Genomic DNA, 5121 nt, shown 5'->3' on the forward strand with positions numbered 1-5121 from the left:
CAGGTGGGGAGCTTGAAAGCAAAAGTAAAATAAAAGCCACTTAAACGTTAGGGCTTGGCAGCAGCCAAGTGGTTTGGATGGGGATTTTTCAGCTCTAGCTCAGCTCCATCTCTCCTGCTTTGGGCACTCCAACCCTTAACTCCACGGAACCCTTGACAGCTTGCCCAGCATCCCACAGGGGCTGAGCTGAAATCCTGAGGTCCTGGCTGAGACATGAAGCAGGCACTGGACGTGCAGGGACTGAGCTGCAGCATCCCTCCACCCCAGGCAGGAACATCTGCACTCCACAGTCCCGTCCAAATAACAGATTCTGACACTTCAGTAAGCCTCACTTCAAGTATTTCTCCGTCTCATGCCATCTGTGTGTGGTTTAATTTTAGCCCTATTCTTGCCCTGGCCAGTGTGGATGTGGAGAACATGCCGTTCCTCCCTGTTTGCTGCAGTGCTCTGGTGCAGGAAACACTTCAGACGAGGCAAGGGAAGAGAGGACTGAGGCTGCAAGGTCACGGATCTTTAAACAGCATTTCATATCAAGGGCAAAAAAGGCTGGATCTATGCACAGGCAGCAGACCAAAGCCTAAACTCTTCCTCAGTCTGTCCCTGGAATAGATGCTCATGGGTGCAAAGTGAAGGGTGAGGATAAACTTCAAACTCCTCCTCAGCAGTAAGTGCTTTCCCAGTGGAGCTGGGATTATCTCACAGATTATGCCCTAAAAGAAAACATACTCGGCAAGCCACTGGAAAAAATGCTACAAGCAGCTCACAGAGTCACTGATTTTGCCTTCACCCTGCTACAAGTTATCTTCCAGGATTTGCTGCTGAGGCTACAAAGTTTCTGTAGGAAATGTAGTGCGCACATCTTGTAAAGAAAAGGAGGGTAAGACTGCATGAAAATAAAAAAAACACCCCCTGACCTTTCCATTTAGCTCACCTCACACCCATATTTGGCTTCATATATGGACAAAGCCTAAAAGATTGATTCTGTGATTGCACAAAAAGGACTAGTGTGTGGAGAATCATAGAATTGTTAAGGTTGGAAAAGACCTCAAGGATCATAGAGTCCAACCACAACTATCTGCCTTAAAAATAACCCCCCAACCAAACCATCACACTAATCACAGAGCAAATAAAAAGATAGCAGGAATTCATTACTGTTACATTCTAATGGCTTGAGGAATCCAATTACTCATTTGTGCCCTTAATAAAATCTTATCCAGAAGTCTCATTCTCATGTAGGAGTAATCCTCTCAGAAATAATGTTCTTCTCTAGGTGCTGGGTAGTGCTGTGCACCCAGTGCTGGCACCGGCAGGTGGTCTCTCCTCAGCAGCCTCCTCATGAAATGGATGTTTATCATGTGCATGCTTAAAATGTTCTATTTTCAATGCAAGAAATACCACACTCCTTCCCCACTCTCATTCAGAGTTTTCAGCTCACATCCCCACCTAAGCATCACATAGTGCCACACAGGTTTTCACCCAATACCAACAAGAGGCCGTAATAGCCTCTGGACCCACACCCATTACATTTTTGGAATTACACTTCTTGTTGTTCCATTACATTGCGCTCACAAGATTGTATTTGAATAACTAATAATTTTAATAACCCCCAGAAAAGTTAATTTCCAGCTCTGTAGCACAAATGGTTCAACATCTGCTCTTGGCCGCTACGTGGAGTTTGATAAATGACATCACTTACATAATATAAATGGGAATTGCTTGGTTACAAATCTAATGTGCATAAGCTGCCTCTGATGCATGCAGTTTCTCCAGCATTCAAAAAAACCCATTTCACATGTCATGGTTTACCCGCTGCTGCATTATCTCATTAACTATATCCTCCCAAAACAAACAGAATACAAATCCTGCTGGAAATCCACAGATTTAGGGCACTTACAAGGGTTGGATAGCACGCCCCAGACGTTGAGCTTTTGTGTTAACAGAAGCACAGCATCTCTGGCATTTTTTTGGTCACTTTGAACTGGAAAAATACAGCACCCAAATGTGGTGAAAGGGGCAGGGTGCTGAGGTGGGAGGCTGGACACAACTTGAGATGTTCAGCTGCAAACCCTTCTGTAGGTTCATGATGGTGGCTGAAGCCAGCGTGGCAACAGGCAGCACCCAGCTTTTCTTTGCTGCCCTCCCAGCCCTTCAGCATCCTGCTGCTTTTCCAAAAAAAATCCCCTTGAATGTCCAGAGAAGGCAGCTTGGTGCCTGAGAGGAGCACCAGCAAAATGTGAGCATGTGGCAAAGCCTCTGTGGGAGCTGCAAGGGACCCGTGTTTCTGCCCAGGACTCCTGCATCCCACAAAAGGGTGCAAAAATATTCCACATGATTTTAGCACTCAGACTGAATTTCTCCTGTAAATCCAGCCCTGGAAGCACACCAGGGAGGGTGAAGGTATTCCATGGCAGCTTTCCCCGTGCCATCACACAGTCCCTGCCCATGAGGAGGGTGGACGTGCAGCCAGCTTGGATGGCGGGGTCCTGGCTGGCACTGGGGTGTAAAAGAGGCACAGGCAGCAAATCAAGAGAGAACAAGGCCTGGCAGGATGTATTTAATAAGCTCAAACCCAGAAAAACTGACTGCTAATTTGCAGTGTCTGAAAAAACAAGGGAAAACTGGCCACAGAGGAACCTGAGGCATGTGAGGGTGCCCTCCCCTAAAGAGAGACATACATCCTGCTGCTCAGACAGGGCATTTCTCAATGAGCAGGGAAAAAGAAATAGAAAGAGAAAAAATTCTTGGAGATTGCAAACACCCAGCCTCCAGCTGGACTGAACAACACACAGTCTACACTCGATTTGTGTTTTAAATAAGCTGCAATGCTACTACAAAACCAGATCATTCAGAGACGAATGTAAGCAGGGAGAAGAGATTTCTACCCTGCTTCACAATCAAATACCATTTTGTGTGATCTGCACCAAAAATAAAAACGCCACTTTGCCAGACACCGGAGTCTCCATCTCCTAGCAACACGCCCCACCCAGCCTTTTCCTCGAGACCCTTCAGCTCCTGCCTGCCAGCACAGCTCCCTTCCCCCGTGTCTGCAAATGAGGTACCCATGATAGAGATACACACACATATATGCATATTCTTTAAAGCCAGAGGGAAATTAAGTAAACATTCTCAAGCCTGAGCCCTGGCACTGCTTTCCAGGAGCATCCCAGACTCTGCTCTCAGCTCTCACCAACAGTGGGGAGGGTGGAAGGCACTCACCCACCCGGGGACATCCCTGCTGCCAAGAAAAGTCTCCTGTAAGCCTTAGGCCCCCAAAACATACCCTGTAAGTGAACAACCTGATTAATATTAATTTGATGTCTCTAGTAGGCAGCTCCTCTGTGTCAACGGGCAGTGGAAACACTCATGACATCAGCTTGCTCTGAGATTTAGTGACCAGCTTTCAGGAAACGAGCATGACAGCAAAAGGGTGCATCTCCATACAGCAGCTCTTGTTAAACATATTAGTTTAACCATTAAACAAACACCACTCGAGTTCACACCTCTTTGTGTTTCATTCAGACAGAGCCGGGGCTTGCCAGGACTGGAAGTGGAGATCAAACAAACCCCAAAGACAGAGCAGAGCTGCCCAGAGCTTGCAGGGTAAAGGCTTGCATGGGCTGACAACTTTGCAGCTGCCTGAAGAAGGCAGAGCTTTCTCAGGCGTTCCAGGAGATTGTAGCTTTGCTGTCTTATCCAAAGCTTACTGGTTGTAAGGGCTGTTTCTCTTATGCCTTCACGTACATCAATAGTTCTGGTTGAACAGAGATGGTTTCATTACACTACAAACGGTTTTGTGTTACAGCAACCTTCCTGTTCTACCCCCAGCTTGTTATTTTAGATATTCATGTTATTGGATTTCTTGAATTAAGTTGCCACTTTATTATTTATGATAGCACAGTTGCATAGGCTGGTCATTATTTTATCACGGACCTTGTGTTTACGCACACTGTTCCAGCTTCCCAAACAGCTCTTTATTACCTTGGAGCACAGATTGCATTTGTGACTGCCTTCTGCTACTTCATGCAGCTGAATGAGAAACAAAGAGCTACAAATTAATGCTACTAAAACGTGGCAGGACCACTTTTCAGATATGCTAGATGCCAATTTTGGTGCTCAGCTGTGCTCCTTCTTTGGGATGAGCATCCATTCTTTTTTTTTTTTTTTTTTTTTTTTTTTTTTTTTATATGAACAATTCATGAGGTCCAGACAAAGTTTATGTTCTACTTAGATGAGGGAGAACATCCTGCTTTTACTATGAAATATTCTGGAATTCTGGCTGAAACTGTCCACTGAGTGCACCTTGTCTCCCAGCCCGAGGCACAGCTGGGCCTCAGGGGGTGCATTTGGGGCCCTGCCTCTCATGCCCAGCATCCCTCCTGTGGGGATGTGCTCTTTGTGCCAAAAGCAACTCCCCTGGCTCGTGAACAGTGTCACCCAAAGGAGGGATCAACCCAAGGAAACAGCATCAAAAGCAGTCCCCAAGGACAGTGCCACCCTCTGACGGGTGCATCCCCGGGCAGATGTGACATCCCTCACAGGCAGAGCAGGGTGTGCCTCAAGGACAGTGTGAGCCTCGGGTGGGTGTCACTCCAAGGAGGGTGCCACCAGCACCCCTCTGACCTGTGCCACCCCAAGCCAGGCACACCACAAGGAGGGTGCCCCAAAAGGAGGGTGCGCTCTAAGGACCGTGTCCCCACGTCAGACAGGTGTACCCCGAAGGAGGGCGGAGCCTAAGGGTGGCACCACCCCAAGAAGGATGTCACTGCAGGCAGGGAGGGTGTACCCCGAGGACAGTGCCACCAGAGGAGGCTGTCACCCCCAGGCATGGCAATCGAGGGTGAGCCCGGCGGAAAGTGCCACCGGAGAACCATGTCCCTTGTGACAGATGCTGCTCCGAAGGGGTGTCACCCCCCGGCAGGCGCATGGCAACAGAGAATGTACGCTCCAAACAGTGTCACTGGGGGAGGGTATCACCCCGGCAGGTGCATGGCAATAGAGAATACACCCCCGAACAGTGTCACTGGGGGAGGATGTCACGCCGGCAGGTGCATGGCAATAGAGAATACACCCCCGAACAGTGTCACTGGGGGAGGGCGTCCCCCCGGCAGGTGCCGCCCCCCG

This window comes from Corvus brachyrhynchos, unplaced genomic scaffold, assembly GCF_000691975.1.
Source record: "Corvus brachyrhynchos isolate BGI_N302 unplaced genomic scaffold, ASM69197v1 scaffold34, whole genome shotgun sequence".
Taxonomy (NCBI): domain Eukaryota; kingdom Metazoa; phylum Chordata; class Aves; order Passeriformes; family Corvidae; genus Corvus; species Corvus brachyrhynchos.